The sequence below is a fragment of the Panthera tigris genome, chromosome D3 (genome assembly GCF_018350195.1).
Source record: "Panthera tigris isolate Pti1 chromosome D3, P.tigris_Pti1_mat1.1, whole genome shotgun sequence".
NCBI classification, from domain to species: domain Eukaryota; kingdom Metazoa; phylum Chordata; class Mammalia; order Carnivora; family Felidae; genus Panthera; species Panthera tigris.
This window is the reverse complement of record NC_056671.1, coordinates 80,298,595-80,319,381: the sequence shown is the minus strand read 5'-3', so window position 1 is coordinate 80,319,381 and position 20,787 is coordinate 80,298,595. Positions and strand designations below refer to the sequence as shown.

Below are 20,787 nucleotides of genomic sequence, written 5' to 3'. Positions count from 1 at the left end.
TATTTTGAGAGAGGGAGAGGGACAGAGAAGGAGCAGGGGAGGGGCAGAGAAAGAGGGAGAGAAAATCCCAAGCAGGCTTCTCCCTGTCAGTGCAGAGCCCAACACGGGGCTTGAACCCAAACCGTGAGATCGTGACCTAGCCTAAATCAAGAGTTGGGTGCTTAACCGACTGGCTGAAAAGTTGATCTTATTCTTGATTGGTAGGGGGAGTTTGGAAGCCCCAGGGTCCGAGACCGAGCCTCATCGGGTACCCCACAAACCAGGCACTGAAAGGGAGTAAAGATTGGGCTCTCCTTTCTCAGGGGCGTCCACCATATTGCCCACCTATGGTGCCCGCATATTGATATATTCTGTCTTCCCTTCCTCTCTCTCTTTACGTAAAACATCTCCCTGGCCCCCCAAAATATTCTCTTTTTTCAGCATCTCTCTAATCATGTCCGGTTGGAGACGTCGAAAGGGGAAGTACTTGCCTGAGCCCTCAAAAGCACACCCACTCACACCGCACCGAGCAGCTGGTCCTCACCTTAACCCTCTGGAGAAACTCAGGCTCCTCTGAACACCAAGGGCCTTGTCTGCAGGCAACTTCCACTTGCCCACTGCGATGGAAACCTCCTAGACAAGGCCGAGTCACTGTTGACGGCCTTCTGTTTCATCATTCTATTTTAATGCCCATTTATTTATGTGAACATGAAGCACACCAATTTCATCACTCGTCTCTAATTATTCCAACACCGGTCCCCGTCTCGCGACTCCTGCTGTGGCCACTGTTTCTGTTGCCTCTCAAGTATGGTGACTAGTTTCCTCAGATGTTTGCCGATCTGTGTGGTGAGCTCCTGTTCCTTGGAACTGTACCTGTGGTAGATCTGGATTTGAAGTGTGTTCCTTCAAGAGAGTTTTCATGTTTGCTTCTGCCTGCCACCCAGGCTGCTACTGGCCTGGAATCCTCTTAAGCAAAATTTGGGGCTTAGTATTTTGGGGGCCCCTGAAAACTATGAACTGTGGCCACAGACCACACGGGAGTGTAGGCTTGTGGTTAGGAGCTTTCTCGGGAGCTTTTCTTGGGGAGACTTCATGGGAGAGTTCTGGTTTTTCGCTTCATCTGGAGTCAAGATTTAGACAAGCCAGTGTTCTTGTTGTTCTTCTGTCTGGCGGTTTCTTTCTAGTTCAAGAGTGGCACTCGTCAGAGGTCTTGGCTTCGGGTAGGTATCTCCAATCTGACCGTCTTTCACCTCACAGGCATGAGCTCTCCACAGCGTTCTAGACCTTGCGTTTTGAGAGATTATGTAGCTCTGGTGGCAGTGGATAGAGCCGAGGACCACACAAGCTGGAAGGTCAGAAGGATGCATCCTTTCAAGGCTTTAACAGTTTCCCTTTCTTTCCCTTTCCCTTAACCATACATTTATAAAGTTAGATAAGGGACGTTTCTTCAAAGACCGAGGCTGCCATATTGCCCATGCGACTTCCCACCATAGTCTCTCTTTTTTTGTTCCTGTTAATCGTGTCTCTCTCTCTCTTCCCTTAGTCCTTCTGACACTTTGAAAACCACATTCCTGTATTCTTCTCCGTTTGAAATACTTAGCTACAGTTTTTGTTTTCCTGACTGAGCCTCTGATCCAGACACAGTCCCCGAGTCTGACTCAGCCCCTCGGTCCTACCTCCCCGTCTTCCTTCTTGCCTTCCCATTGCAGGGACCAGCAGGTTGTGGATAAGAAAATACAAAGCTAGGGGAGCCCGGGTGGCTCAGTTGGTCCAGTGTCCAACTTCGGCTCAGGTCATGATCTTGCAGTTTGTGAGTTGGAGCCCCGGGTCGGGCTCTGTGCCTGGAGCCTGCTTGGGATTCTGGGTCTTCCTCTCTCTCTCTGCTCCTCCCTGCCCCTCCCCCACCAGTGCTCTGTCTCTCTCTGTCTCAAGTAAACATTAAAAAAAAAAAAAGAAAGAAAATACAAAGCTAAAACAAACTTGAGCATCTCACACGCGTCAATTAATGCAATTGCCCAAATTAGTGTATGGGAAAGAAAAAGTGGGAGTCAGTGCTAGGTTCAGATTTTCTGTGCACTTGCTAGCAGTGTTCCCTCAGGAAAGATACTTCGTGTCGTAGATCGGATTGTGTTCTGCAAAAAAGGTGTCGAAAATCTTGCCCCCAGTGCCTCAGAATGTGATCTTATTTGGAAATAGTCATTCAGGTGTAATTAGTTGGGATAAGGTCTTCCGGGAGTAGGGTCGGTCCTTAATCCAATATGACTGGGGTTCTTTTTTTTTTTTTTTTTTTTAAATTTTTTTTAATATTTATTTTTTGAGAGAGAGAGAGAGAGAGAGAGAGAGAGAACGAGTGGGGGAGGGGCAGAGAGAGAGGGAGACAGTTATATGACCGGGGTTCTGACAAGTAGAGGAGAAGGTACAGACAGGACACGCAGCAGAAGGCCACGGGAGGACACAGGTAGAGGCTGAAATGACAGTGGCTGCAAAACCAGGAAGCCCATGTATCCACAGCTACCGCCAGCAGCTAGGAAGAGGAAGACAGGCTTCTATCCAGAATCTCAGAGGGAGCATGGTGCCACTTCCCCTTGAACTCATACTTCCGGGCCCGAGGATTGTGAGAGAAGAAATCGTTGGGTGAGCCACACAGTGTGTGGTTCTTTTTTAAGTCAGCCTGAGCAAACTAATATGTTACCTGAGTCTGTTTCCTTATCCATAAGAGTGGATGGTAACACTTTTATACAGTCCTTTAAAAAAAAAAATGTTTATTTTTGAGAGAGAGAGAGAGCAGGGGAGGGGCAGAGGGAGAGAGAAAAATCTCAAGCAGGCTCCATACACAAAGTCCGATGCAGGGCTTGATCTCAGGACCCTGAGATCATAACCTGAGCCGAAACCACGAGTCGTATGCTTAACAGACTGAGCTGCCCAGGCGCTCCTATACAGTCCTTTAAAAAAATTGTTTTTTCTGATTTTTTTTACATTTATTTATTTTTGAGAGACAGAACTAGACAGAGCATGAGCCGGGAAGGGGCGAGGAGAGGGGGAGACACAGAATCCGAAGCAGGCTCCAGCCTCTAAGCAAGCATTCAGCACAGAGCCCGACGCAGGGCCTGAACCCATGAACCTCAAGATCATGACCCGAGCTGAAGTCGGACGCTCAACTGACTGAGCCACCCAGGACCCTCTTAAATTTTTTTTTAATGTTTATTAGTTTTGAGAGAGAGCGAGCGAGCAGGGGAGGGGCAGAGAAAGAGAGAGAGAATCTGAAGCAGGCTGCAGGCTCTAAGCTGTCAGCACAGAGCCCGACCTGGGGCTCGAACCCACAAACTGTGAGATCATGACCTGAGCCAAAGTCAGATGCTTAACTGAGCCACCCAGGCACCGCTAAAAAAAATTTTTTTTAATGTTTATTTATATTTGAGAGAGCAAGATAGTGCTGGAGTGGAGGAGAGACAGAGAGAGAGGGAGACGCAGAATCCAAAGCAGGCCCCCGGCTCTGAGCTGTCAGTGCAGAGCCTGATGTGGGGCTCGAACCCACGAGCCACGAGATCATGTGCTGAGCCTAAGTCGGACACTCAACCAACTGAGCCACTCAGGCGCCCCTTTAAAGATTAAACTAAGACAATGTGTGCACAGCATCTGGCTCCTAGAAGGCAAATAGGACATAGTAACTGTTACCATTATTTTGCAATGTTGAGCCGGCTCTTGCTGGCTGCGCTCCATTCCTGCCCACAGTGCCCGCCTCCCTACACCCACACCCACACCCACGGTGTGTCCGTTCTATATGTAACCCTCTGCTATGTTGTGGCGAGGCGTCAGTGCTTTTGTCCCTTTCAAAACTTCCGGAATGTTCACTTCAGCTAGGCTTCACCTGGTTGAAAGGTTTGGCCAACTGTGAAAGGATGGCCCAGGAGATAGGACAGTTGGATAACATGATGTTCTCAGCTTGGCCCTGCCCCACGTGGAGGCCCTGTTCCCTGTGGCTTTAACGTCTGTGGCCTTAACCTCTAACCACAAGGAGTTGCCAGTTGTAAAAGTTGAATAGAAAGCGCAGCTAGCTTACATTTGCCAAGGTGTTTGCCCATGATTGATAAATAGGAGATAACTTCTGTTCTTTCAGTGTGCCTTATTTTTAAAAAAGATTGCTGGTGGTACCCCAAACTCAGACGGACGGAGACGGCGTGGGCTTGGTTCGGTTGGGTCTGAATCTATATGGGGGTCACAGGGAGAAAGGGGGTGTATAGCACCTGATCCCTCCTCAGGTACCCGAGGAAGCTGCTGCTGATTCTTGCTCCCGCTGAGGAGCACTCGAAAGGGATTGTTCAAAGGAAGTAGGTAGCTTCCCAAAATGTCCACAGTGGGGATTAGAAACAGACAGGCTGCAGCCTCACCCGCGCACACGCACACATACGGACACACACCAGGAGAGCCCAGCTGCAGGGAGAACGTGGATGTGCCCTGCCCGCCTCTGGTGTCCCCTCGTCTCTGGCTACCGGCTGCTCTGAGCTGGAATCGGAGCAGCCAAGACCAAAGACGCCACCTGCAAATCTGTGCTTGTAACTCCTCGATGGCGCCAGCCCCGCTCCGTCTCCTCCACTGGCTCAACAAATCAGGATTCTAGAGAAAAGGCAGAACTCAGGACTGACCTGCTCCCCGTCTGAGTCATCTTACCTTTGAGCCACAGTTGGATGGAGATCCGGAGCCATTAATAGCACACCTCTCCAACAAACACATGACTGCCTGAAGAGAAACAGTCCCTGGGAACTCTAAACAGCAATTAGGCAAAATCCTAAATTACAGAGTTCTCACTCCGCAGAAAAATGCCAATTATAATTTTGCCTCCTCCAAAAGTCCACAGCCTGATTTTGCCTTCCATCTGCAGAACGCTTCCCCCGAGAGGCTTTCCTGGGCGAGCCAAGAAAGGGGACTCGGTGTGGGTCATGTCAGTCTCTGTGCTCTTTCCCACTGAGATCTGGGAGGGAGGGAGGGAGGAAGAGGTCCAGAGGCAGAAAGGGAGAGACTCCCTTTTGCAGCATTTCTGGCAGCCATAAATACATGCTGGGTGGCAATGTGTGCTATGCACCGTGGGGGATAAAACGAAGTATGAGATGTAACCCTTACGCCCAAGTAGCTTCCGATCTAAAACAAACAAACAAAAAAAAGTCAAACCTAGCAGTTTCTTCAAGCGCTTAATTTTCTGCCACACGTACTTGTGGCTGTTGGCATTCAGGAAAGGGGGAGGCCACTGAAAACTGGAGGAAGAAATGCTTCCTGGAGGAGAAGGATTCTGTGGTGGACCCCAATGACAAGTGGAGTGAACAGAAGAGATGGAGAAGAGATAGGGGAAGAAGAAATGGCCGAGGAAAAGGAAGACAGCAAAGCCCTAGGCTGTAGTGAGAAACCACCCTCACCACTGACTGACCGGGAGTGGCCCTCTGCCCTCCACGCGTCTCCCATGGACCCCAGGCCAGCGTGAGGACATCACACCTGCCCTAGGCCTTGGTTCCAGCACTTCCTGGGTGGCGGGGCCACAATGCCCTCTGTGCCTCCCTGTGTCTTGCTCTCCAGCGATTAGCCCCGTAGCTCTGGGTCCCCAGGGCCCAATGGTCCTGGAGGAGAGGGCCTGTCTTTGCTTTCACGCCCAGCCTGAAGCTCTGGGACATAAGGCCCAGGACATGACTTGTTGAATGAGGGCGAGTGAAGGGGAATAGCACGAACTAAGAATGAGCTCCAGGAGAACCCCCACCTGCCCATCTCCTGTGTTCTTGACCTCGCCATCATCTCCCTGGGTTCTCAAGAATGGTCCATGGGCTCTCGGTGTATGTGGCCATGACACGAAGGAGTCAGAGGCATGTTGGGTCGGAGGCCTCCCCTGCTCCGTTCCAGCAAGGAATTGGGTTTGCTGTATTACCAGTGAGCTCCCTACCCAGCAGGATATGGGGTGTCCTTCCCTTCTCAGTTAGGTTTGGAGACAGCTCTGCTGTGTGACTACAGCTCCACAGAGCCCAAAGGTAACAAGGGGGCAAGAGGACGGAGGAGGAGGAGGAGGAGGGGGGAGGGAGGGGGCTTCTCCACCTGCTGCCCCCAGGGCAGAGGCCTGCCCTGTCACTCTCCCAGCCGGGGCTCCATCTGGGAGCGGAGCTTCCTGGGTGGCAGATCTGAGCTGGGCCTGGCAAGGAGGAGCCGGGGCAGCTAAGGAGGGCGAGGCAAGGGGTACCCGGAGCCCGCTAGAATGCTCAGGATGCAGGCCTTGCCGGGGTAGCCGTGGGAAGGGGCCAATTCTCTGAGGGCCTTGAGCCCAGCATGAAGAATTTAGCCAGTGGTAAAGGAGAGCCATTAATGAGTTTTCAGCAGTAGAGACCCGTGCTTAGATCTGTGCTTGGGAAAGATGCCCCAAGCTTTGCTATCATCAGCTGTGAAGGGTTGTCTGGGTGAATGAATCATTTTACAGGTCTTGTCTCGTGTGCACGAATCCATCAGTATCCATCTCGAATTCATTATCCAGACAGCCAGGGCACTCAGATTTATGGGGGTGTGGGAGATAGTTGAGTGGGGGGAGAATTCTGGATGGGGAACCTTTAAAGTCTCTCCGACCCGAGGTGTTGTATCACCTCATGTCCCAGGGAAAAATCTAATTTCTCCACATATTATTTGGATTTTTTAAATCTCCCTGTTGTGTACTACACCAGAACTAGGTTGCTGTATCCTTGTTCCAACTGTAGAGGATGGTGTAAGTCATATGATTAAGTTATGACTGGGTAAATCAAGAGCATGTGTGTGGGTGAGAGCCCTCTGTAGGCTACACACGGCACGATAATAATATCCTCGCTCGTGTATGTACCCTCACAGAGCCAAGGCACTTCCAACACCTACCTCACTTGAGCCCCGTAACGACCAAGGCATGAGCTCCAGGGTCCAACTGCCTGGATGGCCCCCAGCCCTGCCGTTTGCATGCTCTACAACTTTGGGCAAGATACTTGACCTCTCTGTACCTCCGGTGTCTCATTTATAAGACAGAAACTATGGTAGAATCTACCTCCGAGGGTGTTGTAAGGACTGAATGAAACAATACATGCAAAGTGCTTAAAATCGTGGCTGGCACATAGGGAGCAGGTTGTAATAGGTTGTTATTTCTTCTCCTGGCTACTGAGACATGGCCAGAATTGGAATTAAGTTTGTCACTTTCCTGTGGACTCACCACTGATTCTTGGCCCTGCCATGTGGAAGGGCCAACATCTGTGAAGTTCCTATGTGTACTTTTTTCCAGCTTGATTCTAGACTGCTTATAGGTCTGCTTTCTTTTTCTTCTTGGATTGTGTCAACCCCCATCTAATTAGTAATTAACATATTTGCAGATATTTAAGATTGGATGCCTGGCAGTGAATTACTCTAATTCACATTGTCCGATGTGAATTAAACCAGAGGCATTTGTGTTCCCAAGTTTCCTGAATATTCTAGACAATCAATGAAGTTTGCTGAATGAAGAAGCAATGTGAAGGGCAGGAGAAGGTACCATTTGGGCTAACATAGATTCATTATCCATCAGGCGTATCACATACTGAGTCAATACTGTGAGTAGTTATAAAATGATCTCATTTAATTTACTAAGTGTGGAACTTAAATCATACTGAACACAGCCATGAAATCACATCAATTAATTCTGGTCAACTGACCAGATACTCTGCTACTTGATAAACTTTAAAATGCAGTGTTTGTTGATTTAGATTAACCATGACTTAAGAAAACTAAATTTACAAACTTAACAAAATTGGCAAATTAGAGGTCATCTGGCTTACAAAAGCATTCTGCAGTTTTATAGAAAAGGTATCCATGGGAAGTATCTGTAAATTTCAAACTCCCCAGAGTGTTAAAAATATCATTTAGCTTTCTGAAATTCCTTTTTGTTTTTGTTTTTTTTTCAGGAATACATTCACTATACAAAGAAATCCAGCTATAGGATATTGCTGCTTAAGTAGAAATGGTCCAAGAACAAATGTAGTGCTAATGAGTGTATAGAACTTGTAAAAGACTAAATATAGAAATGTAGTAAAGATGCAAAATGGGAGAAAGAATGAAAAATGACTAGAAAAGGAAGGGAGGAAGAGGAAGAATGTCAGGAAGACTAAAGCCCCAAAAGAATAAAGGTACACACAATGAAAGGAGTTTATGTTGTCATCCTTAACTTAGAAGAGGACAGCTAGACCCTGCCGGGGCAGACAGCATAATAGTAGCAGGTGGCAGAGAGAAAGAAGCTTCTTAACTCTCTATCAGGCACAGGTTCAGTGTCCACTCAGGTAGGATCTTGGCCCTCAAGGGTAGAGCCAGATGCCACAGGACTTTGGCTTAAAATCCAGCTGCCCCTGTGGGGAAATAAGTTCTACTTACATAAATGGGTTAGAAACACGCTTAGGGCGGAAAACTGCCACCATGGGGGAAATGCATCTGAAGTTAGGTAGTGAGATGCTGTAATGGGATCACGAGTTACAAATTACTTTCCATCTGACCAATATACTATCACAAACTCCACTTGCCCCCCAGATCCTTTGCTTCTTGCACACACAAGTTAATGATTACTATCTCATTGTTTTCCCCACATTCACATGTGTAAGATCTTGTTTTCTTCACGTTCACCATGTGGGTAATATCTTGTGAGCTCAGTAAATATGGAGATGAAACCCGTTTGGGCCTCTTGTCCCCTCCTGGACATTAGCCTCTTTTGTATTCAATTCTGTGTCCACTCTCTTGTTGGACAGGAGAGAACTCCAGACTCATAGTCTGCGACATGCCACCTGCTCATGACTTTACCACACTGTCCTGACCTCTATGCTTGGGTTCTTTTTCTGGATCTAAGTTGGCAAATTGGTTCAACCTTTGATTCAGCCTTTGTTTCTCATTCTTTAACGTAATGTTTTGACCACTTTAAGACCCAGGATCTCATGTGTGTGAAATCTCCCAGCCAACATATACCTTTAGTATTCTTCAACCCTTTGGCTCAGTTCTTAACTCTCTCTCCTTATTGCCTCCTTTGATAGAGCTAATAGATTGGAAGAACCAAAGCTTGCTGTAGACCAGAGTATACATTGATTATAGCAGAGCACTTGATTAAGCTGCTCATTTAAATCTCAGTGGAACTGGTTGGCAACTTGCACAGTGCGGGATAATAGAATTAGGTCAACAGTGTTTCCCGAAGAGTGTTTTATGGGATTCCACAAGATGATATCCTTATACAATAACACACATAACAGAGTATTCCACATTCTTAACAATTCACTGGGCACAATAATACTCTGAGAATTTGGGTTTTTTTAAAGTAGATCTTAAACACTTTTTAATTTTTATTGTTGAGAGAGAGAGAGAGAGAGAGAGAGAGAGACAGAGCATGAGTGGGGGAGGGGCAGAGGGAGAGGAAGAGAGAAAGAGAGGGAGACACAGAATGCAAAGCAGGCTCCAGGCTCTGAGCTGTCAGCACAGAGCCCCATGTGGGGCTCAAACCCACCAACCGTGAGACCATGACCTGAGCCGAAGTCAGACGCTTAACTGACTGAGCCACCCAGGGGCCCCAAAGTAGATCTTAGTATTTAGAGAAACGGTTCCTTCATCAGACAGAAAAACCCTGTGTTTGGCCAGTACTCAAAGAATACTGTTCAGTGTTAATTGGTGGAGACATTTCTAGTCCAGATCAAAAGGCTCTGTACTTGTCCCTGGTTCAAGTCAGTTCAACATTTTTTTTTTTTTAATCCATGACTTGGAATAAGAGGTAAAATCTATGCCTATCAGTTGGTGCTGGGAAGACAGTTAATATAAGGGAAGGCAAGGTCAAAGTTAAAAATAATCTGAACGGTGATTCCTCAGTGTTCCTTTTTTACTTGAATCCTGGACCATCTACACTTATGTTTAAAGAATTAATTGCACAAAAGTATAACGAGGGGGAGCTGATTTAGCAACGGTATATGCATGACCCACAAGCACAATCTGAGTCAAGATCATGCGAATGCAATCCAAAGCCACATTGATAGAAGCTTACTTCTATTAATTTTAGAATTAATAGAATTTTGGTCTGGAAGTTTACTCTCCAGACCATGTCGGAGTATACATTCCATCCTAGATACTACATTTTAAGAGGGCCACTTGAGACTAAAGACTTTTTTTTTTTTTTTGAGGCTAAATTAAGTGTAGAAGAGATTGGGCAAGATGAAAAAAATCCATTATATGAAAACTGTTTGAAGCCATTAAACATGCTTAGTTAGAATAGGAGAAAACCCTAGGAGGACAAGAATATGGATTTGTCTTCACATATAAAGGATTATCATGTGTACGTTGTTTAAGAATTGTTCTGTGTGCTCAAAGTCTAGATAGTGAACCAAAGGCTAGTGGTCAAATTTCACTTCAGTATAACACCTTTTGTGTTTAATATGGTCCAATGATGGAATAGGTTGTCCTCGTAAGTAGTAAATGAGTAAATGCCCCATCATGGGAAATTTTCAAACAGATGCTAAATGCCCAAGTGTTGAAGTTAAAGAGGTGGTGACATCAGAGGCCACTTTCGGCTTGGATACTGAGAGTTTTTCTGGGCATTAAATATTTTAACTACCTCACTTGGGGGAACGATAGCGGGGGTTACCTAGCCTGTCCTTTTCTTTTTTTTTTTTTTTTTAATGTTTATTTATCCTAGCCTGTCCTTTTGACATTTCACAGAATGTTGTCTCGTGTCTAATCCTCTACATGGTTTCTGTTTTTAATTCTGTGTTCAATCTGAAAATGAGAAAAGCTAGGAACCGTAGCCCCTGGGGCCCTGACCTGCCCTCGTGCTGACTCTTGTTCTTCCTAAGGATCAGGTGTAGCTCATTCTTCATTGCTGCAAGACACCCCCATATCTTTACAACAGGTTTCCCTTTTGTTCATACTGGCATGACTTGGTTTCTGTTCCTGACAAATTAAAGAACTTTAATTATGCCCCAGTCTAGTAGTGCCTTTTATAATATTATCTCACTTAGAAGATAGGTTCAAGTTTTTTTTTTAATGTTTATTTATTTATTTATTTATTGGGGGGGGGGAGGGCAGAGAGAGAGAGAGAGAGAGAGAGAGGAAGAGAGAGAATCCCAAGGAGGTTCCATGCTGCCAGCACAGAGCCCAACACAGGGTTCAATCCCATGAACATGAGATTACTACTGGAGCTGATATCAAGAGCCAGACACCTAACCGCCTGAGCCACCCAGGCACCCCTAGGCTCAAGTTTATTTAAGCAGGAATTTTTGTCACATTTTTATAATATTCTTCCTTCCCATCCTTATACTTTGGGCATTGAACTCCTAGAGCAATAGGACAGTGAATCTGATTTGAGCCTCATAGTAATTCATCAAGAATAGATGGTATTTGTAAAAACCCAAAAAAGGCTGCTGTGAGCAGATTTATTTACATTTTAATTTTTAAAAAATACACGTCCTGCAATGCACATTTTATTTGGAAGGCAGCCTTCCATTATGCAAATACCCATTTCTCTGTGAAATGTCTCACTAATGGTGTAAGTTTTATACCTATTGTTTCTGGCCTGGAACCAAGAAAACGGCACAGCCACTCAAAGTTCACTTGTTACACAGCTGGTCTGACAGTTAATTAATGGGCTTTCTTAGGCTGGAGGGCGGGAGGCCTCCCTGAGCCAAGTGTAGGACCCAGTTGGCTCTCATAGGTCAGGTGCCCCGAATGAAGCTCAAACGTCATGCTGTTAACTCCCCGAACTCTTGGCAGAGTGCACCTTTCTGTTTGGAAAGTAATGGCCCCATGTCTCTCATGAACAAGTCCTGTTAGAGATCAAAGCAATCTTTCATAACCTTGTTTTGATGAGTTAAGGGAAAATGAAGCAGAAACATGAGGATTAAGTGTCCCTTAAAACTCCCCTTGGGATGTAAATATTGGGAAGAATGTGTTGGGCCAAACCATGTGTCAGACCCCAAACATGGAGAAGCAGAACAAGGCTTGTGACAAATTGAGGTATATCTGGGTTTGCCTCTATCTCATTGGTCTGTGTTATGATCCTTAAGGGGGGCTTGCTATGAAGAGGGCGCCTAGCTTTCCTGGGGAGGGGGGCGTGGCTCCCACCAACAGAGCTGAATCTCTCCAAATGGACCAAGTGTAACGATCTAAAATTTAGGTTGTTATTTTTCCTTTAAATCAATTATTACATCAAGGGATTCTGCATAGTGACACGTGTCTCTTAGGGCTCCAAGCATATGAGAAATAATGATTTTATGACGAACCAAACTTATTTTCTGTAAAATCGACAAAAACACAGCTGTCTCAAAGGTGTATCTATGACATAGGTAACATCAAAGAGGAATGCTAACTCAATCTGTTTCCTTTTGTTTCTGTTTCCAAATATCTTTGTATCTGATCTGAAACATTTATCCTGAAATTCTTAGCAGCTCCAAACCTACATTTATTCAAAGGAGTATCCATAAAAGATAGAGTTGGGGGGCTGGGGGTGGCAAAGAAATGATCATCCGTGAGAGGAAATATAGCTTGGGAATAATCTAAGTGAGCAATGATTATACGACCATAGAGGGCTTTGTTTGTTTGTTTGTTTTTACTGACGTGAAATTCACACAACATAAAATTAACCTTTTTAAAACGAATAGTTCAGTGGCATTTAGTATATTCACAATGTTGTGCAGCCACCATCTCCGTCTGCAAAACATTTTCGTTACCCCCCAAAGAAACCTCTTTCCCAGTAAGTGGTTGTTCCTCAATCCTTCCTCTCCCCAGCCCCTGGCAACCACCCTCTGCTGCCTGCTTCTGTGGACTTAACCTCTTCTGGGTATGTCCCATCAATGAAATCATCTAATAAGTGATGATTTGTGTGGTGGCTGCTTTCACTTAGCATTGCAGTTTTGAGGTTCATCCACACTGTAACGCGTATCGATGCTTCCTTCCTTTCCGTAGGCTGACCGGTATGCCACTCTAGGCACGTACCACATTTGTTTATCCTTTCGCCCACTGGTGGACCTTGGGGTTGTTCCCACCTTTTGGCTGCTGCAAACATGTGTATACACGTGTGTGTATGTGACATCTGTTTCCGATCCTTTTGGGTATATATCTCAGAAAAATAGGAATGAAACTGTTAGAAGACCAGCGGATGCTAGAAAGAGCTGCGGCTGTGCTCCGCGTGTCTGGTTTTTACCCCAGCACCATAGCACACACAGGTCACAATCCACACAGCTGGAGAGTCTCTTGATCTTCCACCAGGGGATCCGTCACCAGTTCCCCTGAATTGGAGCTAAGACTGCTACCTGGCATTTCAATGTCCTGAAGCCATGAAAGCATGAGAGAAAAAGAGAGGTCGTGGTGATCACTGGAGGGCTGGTGCTGCCTATCCAGGGCAGCTAAGGAGAGCTACTGCACAAAGAACAGTGTTCATGGAAGCTGGGGGCATACTCCTTAGGGTGTCTGTTCGTACTGCCTGCCCTGTGGTCGAGGTTAACAAAGGACTACATCAACTCCAGGCGGAATCACCAAGGATTCACATTCCTCAAGACTGTAGGTCATGGTCACCTGGGCAAGACAAGAATCTCAACTGACTGAAATGCTGGCAGAAGGCAGGGGAAGTGTGGAGCAGAAGTTGGTTACTCAACCAACCTTATTCTTTTTTCTTTTTAAAGTTTATTTGTTTATTTTGAGAGGGGCGAGGGGCAGGGAGTGAGGGAGAAAGAGAATCCCAAGCAGACTCTGAGCTGCCAGCACAGAACCCAACGTGGGGTTTAATCCCACGACTGTGAGATCATGACCTGAGTGGAAACCAAGAGTCGGATGCTTAACTTACTGAGCCACCCAGGTGCCCCTCAACCAACTTTATTCTTATGATCAGTGGCAGAAAAGCGGACTGACATCTTTACCAGTATTTCCCTGCATGCTGCTAGTATGTAACACTTTCCTTGATTTTCAAGTTTAAATGGAAGTTACACCCCTCGGTATATGCCACCCAAAATGAAAACATGTCTACAAAAACTTGTCCGCTTACATTCATAGTAGCATTATTCATAATGGTGAAGAATGGAAACAACCCAAATATCCATCAACTGATACTTGAATAAATAAATTGTGGATGTCTATACAATAGAACATTATGCAGCAATCAGAATGAATGGATTACATTAGGAATAGGAAAAAAAAAACATATCCCAGATGCAACAGAAATGAAAAAAAAATCATAAGGGAATCTGTTGTACAATTTTATGTCAATAAATTTGGAAATACAGATGAAATTGCTGATTTTCTAGAAAAAGTATCTTTCTGAAACTGAAGAAATAGGAAAACCGAATGAAACTAGTTTAGCATTACAAAAAAGTGATTTGACAGTCAAATGTTCATACCTCCCAACCACCTCCCAGAAAAGACACTAACTAGTCTTAGACGACTTTATTAGTGAATTTTACCACACCTTCAAGGAGAAGGTAATCTCTATCTTACAGAAGCTATTACAGAAAATAGAAAAGGATAGCAGGCTACTTAATTTATAAAGCTAGTATGGGTTTGACACCAAAATGAAACCAGGATAGTACAAGTGCAGGCATACCTCGTTTTATTGCACTTCATAGATATTGCATTTGTTTTGTTTGTTTGTTTTTGTTTTGTTTTACAGATTGAAGGTTTATGGCAAGCCTGGGTTGAGCAAGTCTATTGGCGATATTTTTTTCAACAGCATTTGCTCACTTCCTGTCTCTGTGTCGCATTTTGGCAATTTTCTTGGTATTTCAAACATTCTCCTTATTGTATTTGTTACAATAATGATCTGTGATCAGTGATTATAACTCGCTGAAGGCTCAGGTGGTGGTTAGCATATTTTAGCGATAAAGTATTTTTTAATAAAGGTATGAATTTTTTTTTTTAGACATGCTATTTCACACTTAACAGGCTACAGTATAGTGTAAACATAACTTACATGTGCTGGGAAACTAAAAAATTCACTTGACTCACTTTATTGTGATACATGCTTTATTGTGGTGGTCTGGGACCACATCCGCAGTAGCTCTGAGGTATGCCTGTACAGGGGGAAAAAAATGTAGAGTAATATCACTTATAAATGTAGACTAAAAGACTTAAATAAATATTAGCAAATTAAATCCAACCAGTGTATTTTTTACATGATCATTACTAGTTTTGGTTTATCCCAGGATTGTGAGAACATCAGAAAAATCCATCAGTGAAAGTTCACCATGTGTTTCGGATTAAAAATAAATAATATAACATATCTGGTTCTATAAATTTAATACACACTCTTATCTAAAAGAAAAACTCTTAGGAAAAACTAGAAATAGAAGGGAACTTCCTTACTCTGATAAAGGGTTTTTACCAAAAACCTAGAGCAGTTACATCACATACTTCTGGAATCTTCCCATTAAAAGCAAGAACAAGGCAAGAAGGGCAATTATCGCTGTCACAACTCAACATTATACAGGAAGACTAACTAATGCATTAAGAAGGAAGGAAGGATGGAAGGGAGAGAGGGAGGAAAAGAATGTGTGCAGTGTGGAAAGGAAATGAAAAGCTACTTTTAGGCGTAGAAAATGCATAGACATCAACAGATAAACTATTGGAAGCGATGAAAAGAATTCAGTAAGGTTGCTGGTTACAAGAGCAATATAAAATTCAGTGTTTCTTTGCTTATATTTCAGCAACAAATTAAAAAAAAAATAAAATTGAAAGAAATCTGTCAATTCACAATAGCGGCAAAAACTGTAAAGAACCTAAGGAATACAGAGGCGCTTGGGTGGCTTGGTTGGTGAAGCATCTGACTTTGGCTCAGGTCATGATCTCTCTGGTCATGATCTCCCAGTTAGTGGGTTGCAGCCCTGAGTAGGGCTCTGTGCTGACAGCTCAGAGCCTGGAGCTGCTTGGAATTCTATGTCTCCTTCCCTTTCTGCCCCTCCCCTGCTCTCTCTCTCTCTCTCTCTCGCTCTCTCCCTCTCTCTCAAATAAATAAAAATTTAAAAAAAGTACCTAAGGAATACACATCATGTAAAATGTCGAAGAAGGGGGAAAAATTACAAAATTTTATTAAGGATATAAAAGAAGATCTGAGTAATGGGTAAAAAGCACTAAAATGTCAGTTATGCCTAATTACCCCTAAATTTAACTACATTCCAAACAAAACCCTGCAGAATTTGAGTTTCGAAATCGATTATAAAATTCATATGAAAATTGAAATTATGAAAAAAAAAATCGTTTTGAAAAAGAACAATGAGAGCCGAGGAGTCGCCCTGCAGATATCAAGGCATTCAAGTTGCAGAAGTTAAAATACAGTGGTCTGGGCAGGAGGACAGAATAGAGAGCCCACCGCAAATCCGTGTGCATGCAGGAAAGTGGAACAGGATAGAGGTTAAAGTACGGATGAGTGAGAAAAGAATGGAAGCATCGGCGCTTCTTTAGATTCCTATGCCAATTATGCAAAAACAGATTGAGGGGTGGGGTGGAATTAAAGATCTCTACACGAAAACCTGCAACACAGAAACTACTGGAACGTGCAGGAGAACATCTTTACAACCTAGAGTGAAAATGCTAGCCGTGAATCCGCCCGGACCTTCTGGCTATCCGGGGCACCCTACGCTAGTTCCTACACCCGCAGACCTCCTTTCTCAAGGTAAGCAGTATTTCCCCAGACTGCTTCCCGGCCAGAGTGGAGCATGTGACTCAGGCCGGCCAATCAGACGCCACCGGAGGCCTCGGGCGGAAGTGAGGAAGCCGGCTGGCTGCCTGGAGGCGTGGAGGGGCAGAGGCGGTGCTGGAAAGGTGGCGGATTCCTGAAAGAGCTAGTTTGTTCTGGGGGTGTTCTTTCATTGAGGCTGAGGGATCTTTTCCCATCACCCCCAAACGTTGTGTGAGCTTCTTACTGTCTCGTAAATTTCTTTTCTGCTTAAACCAGTCGGACCGGATTCTATTGCTTGCAGCTAAGAGCAAGAACTGACATAGAGCCCCCCCCTTGGACCTGAAAACATCTTTAGAACGAAATATACCATAATCAAAATTAGATATAATAATACTTAAAAAAAAAAAAAAAAAAAAAAAAAAAAAAACTTGGAGAAGACATTTGCAGGATCCATAACAAAAGAATCAATAAATATGTTTATTTTACCATAGAATTTATATCTAATGGAGAAAACACCTAAATAAATAAGAGAATGGAAACACCCCAATAGGGAAGTGGGAGAAAAATGAGAACAGGTAATTTTCCAAAGTGTAAACCCAAATGCCTTAATTACATATTTTTTCTTATTTAAAAAATTACATACATAGCATTATGGTATTCATATTCTATAAATTTTTTCACTCGAGAGCATTTATGAGAGTTCGATTACATCTTGAGAGCAAAAACTTGTAGAATATGAACACCATAATCCTATTTACATAAAATCTTAAATAAAAGCAACATTATATATTATTGATGAAGACGTTAAAAATGCAAAAAAAAAACAAAAAAGGTGAGAAGCTAGAAGCTTCTACAGTAAGCTATGACAGTGATGTCATTTGGGGTTAGAGAGAAAAGCCACTGAGTGTGTCAATCAAAGAACACCAAAGATTTACTTGCATTTTGTTTCTGGGGGGTAAAAGTTGGCAGTTGTTAATGGTTGGTCTGGATTCTTCTACTCCATTTCCCACACTTAACGTAGGAATTATAATTTGTCACGTGTGCTCCCTCTTTTCTTTTCCTTTTCTAAAATCTGAGAAAGACAAACTCACCATTTCATCTGTCCATTATAGGATGTTGTGATAGCATCATGAGAGAAATAATGGCATACTCCCTATATATAAATTACAGAGAGAAATCTCTCCTCCAAAATAAGCTTTAAAAAAACCCAATAAGCAAATTTCTGTAGCTTTATTTTCAGTTCAGTTTTAAATTATATATATACTTCATCCTCATGAAATAAAGATAAAAGACCATGAAGATTCATTTATAATGATTTTAGGTCTTTAAAAATAACGAATGGTTGTTTTTTCTGCTGGCATTGTCATGTTCTTTGTACTGATTCTGTACTTCTGTGTAGCCACAAATACAAACCATCCCCCCCCTCCCCCGCCAAGGCCACAACTGTGATACGCACTTGTCATTCACAGGCCAAGCCACAGGATGCCACTGTTGCATTTGTGCAATAGTCTACTTAAGTTGAGATGACTAAAGAAAGGGGGGGGGGGATCTCTTCTTTTATAAACAGACACATGATAACTAAGTTTTAAGATTTAAATCTTATGAGTTCTAATTTTTTAATTCCCTTTAAGTTGGATTTTAAATACCACATATTGAAATCACCCGAGTCTTTTAATAATTACATTGAGAATAAAACAAAAGTAAATTATTTTGGAACTGTTAAAAAAAAATGTGGGCACCCACAAATGCTAAGAACAGAGTCCTCTGAGAGTTAAATTCTCAAAAGTGGTTTCTATGCCAGCTACCTGGGGTCAGTTGCTATATTTATATTCATGAGATCTCAGTGATATATTGCCTGCTAAAAAACTGACAAATAATGTATTCATGCATATTAAAACCTATCTAAAATTATTTGTTTTTTAATGGGGGCAGCGTATTTTTGAAATCAAAGTGTTGAGTAAATCAAGTAATGGTGTTCCTTTGACTTACCCAAAGATAGTTTATTTGCATTTCTAATTGATCCACAATTGGTAATGATACTTGACCCTTTAAATTTCTTTCTGATCCCATCCCAGACTCTAACAGGTAATTAAAGGTTTATAAATTGACAATTACAGGTCCCAGAGAAACTGATATTTAAAGGGAAGCATTCCTTTTGTCTTATGAGTCAATAAATTGTACAGAAAGTCATTCCCAATGTAGAATACATCCTATTAAGAAGTTAGGAATAGTGGTCGATGCATATAGGAAATAAATTGTAGTCCCTCAAAGAGACTGTAGTCTAATTAGGGACACATGACATGTCGTGTGAAAAAGTAAACAATGCCATTAGGAATATGAAGTGCCAAAATATTGTAAAGTGCCCAGTTCTGAAGAGAAGAGTCCCCAAGGACTGGAATGGCCAGGAAGGCCTTTAGAGGAGGCAGAAGTTGTGACCAGCCTGCTCAGTGTCACTTCCTTGCAGTGTCCCCTGTCCTCTACTTGGCCCAGCCTTTCCTCTGCCAACTCAGTCAGTTCTTGTCTTCGGAAGATTTTCATAGCTCTTTGAACATGTGTTTACTTTGTAACTCTCAAAAATTGTTCATTTCTGCATTCAACAAATTCTAGGCACAAAAAAATACGACCCACATGGTCCCTGTCCTTGGAGCTTCCGGTCTAATAAATGCATTGCCATTATTTGCTCATTTGTATCTCTCTTCTAGGGGCCTGTGACCTATGCAATGTCCCCGGCGGGGAGGACAGAGCAGATCGCGAATAAAGGTCGGTTCTGTGAATGGTGTGCCAGGATGGGGCCGAGGCTGGAAGATCAGAAGTTAGCACAGTTGTCCAGCCAAGGGGTGTTGGGAGAGAAGGGACAGTTAAATAAAGAAGACGAAAAAGCCAAAGGACATGGTGTGTCCCACCCGCAGTGAGGGAGAGGACGAAGCCAAAACCAACTCCCAGGATGACTTTACGCAGTGGGTTTGTTTGCGTGCGTGTTTCTTCACCCATGGCATTGGCCTCCTTTTTCTGTTACAGAATTAACCGTGTGCCAGCCTAGCTATTGTGAAATGAGTTTGCCTAATCTGCAGTAAACTGTGATCCTGCTGTAAAGGGCAGGCCCTTGAAAGATCAGTGCGGAATGGGCCTCTGTCCTGGCCCACGAGCTCGGCAAGGAGGTGGCAGGCCGCTCCAGGTGCATGAGTCAGGCTGCCTTGGTCCCAGCTCTTCACATGCACCCACGCCACAGCCCTTAGTTGATTTAGAGTTCTAGGCAATTCTTAGGGGGTCAGCGTGACTCATAGGGGCAGGACATGAGCAAAGCGATGGGCTGAGCAGTTGTAAGGTCATAAATTTTTAGACTTAACTAAAATAGTCCAAGTCTGAATGCAGGATACCGGTTGCCCGAGCAACCGAGAGGTTAAAGCAGCAATAAATTACGGGCGGTCTTATCAAATAGAGCTGTTACGGCTTTACAACAGAGCACTAGCACCCTCGGTGTTGGCTGCGGAACACAATTCAGCATGGAGAAATTATCAGCAAGTTCACATCAAAGGAAAACAGAAGACCATGACCCAGGTCCAAGGCCTGAGCAGATTGAGGTCTTAATCTCAGACAGTGTAGAGAACAGAAGGTCCGGGTCCTAATCTCTGCCTTTCCTAATCGCGTGACCTGTGGGCGGCTCACCCGGCCTCCCGGAACCGCAGGCTCCCTCTTTAAGAAAGAGATGCTGTGAGGCTCCAGTGAACTGACCTTCATGAAAACACTCCAAAAACAGGGGAATATGGAAAGAAAGAGAGAGAGAGAGAGAGAGAGAGAGAGAGAGAGAGAAAGAAAGAAAGAGAAGGAAAGAGGAGGGAGGGAGGAAGGAAGGAAGAAAGAAAGGGAGAGAGAGAAAAGAAAAGAAAAAAGAAGGGAAGGAGGGAGGGAGGAGGGAAGGAAGGAAGAAGAAGGAAGGAAGGAAGGAAGGAAGGAAAGAAAGAAAAAGGAGGGAGGGAGGAAGGAAGGAAGAAAGAAAGAGAGAGAGAGAAAAGAAAAGAAAAAAGGGAAGGAGGGAGGGAGGAGGGAAGGAAGGAAGGAAGAAAAGGAAGGAAGGAAGGAAGAAGAAGGAAGGACGGAAGGAAGGAAGGAAGGAGGTGCTATCTCTAAAAGAGGAAAAACAAAATTAGTTGGGGAAGAGCATCAATAAAGCTATA

At 43.9% G+C, this 20,787-nt stretch overlaps 1 long non-coding RNA gene across 1 annotated transcript in view; it reads left to right on the top strand.

Moving 5' to 3' along the window:
• LOC122232758 overlaps positions 1 to 20,409 on the top strand; it is a 28,234-nt gene extending 7,825 nt beyond the window's left edge. Inside the window, exon 3 of the long non-coding RNA XR_006210151.1 lies at positions 19,315 to 20,409. This is a non-coding gene — a long non-coding RNA (uncharacterized LOC122232758). The remainder of the gene's footprint in view (positions 1 to 19,314) is intronic.
• The last annotated feature ends 378 nt before the right edge of the window (positions 20,410 to 20,787 follow it).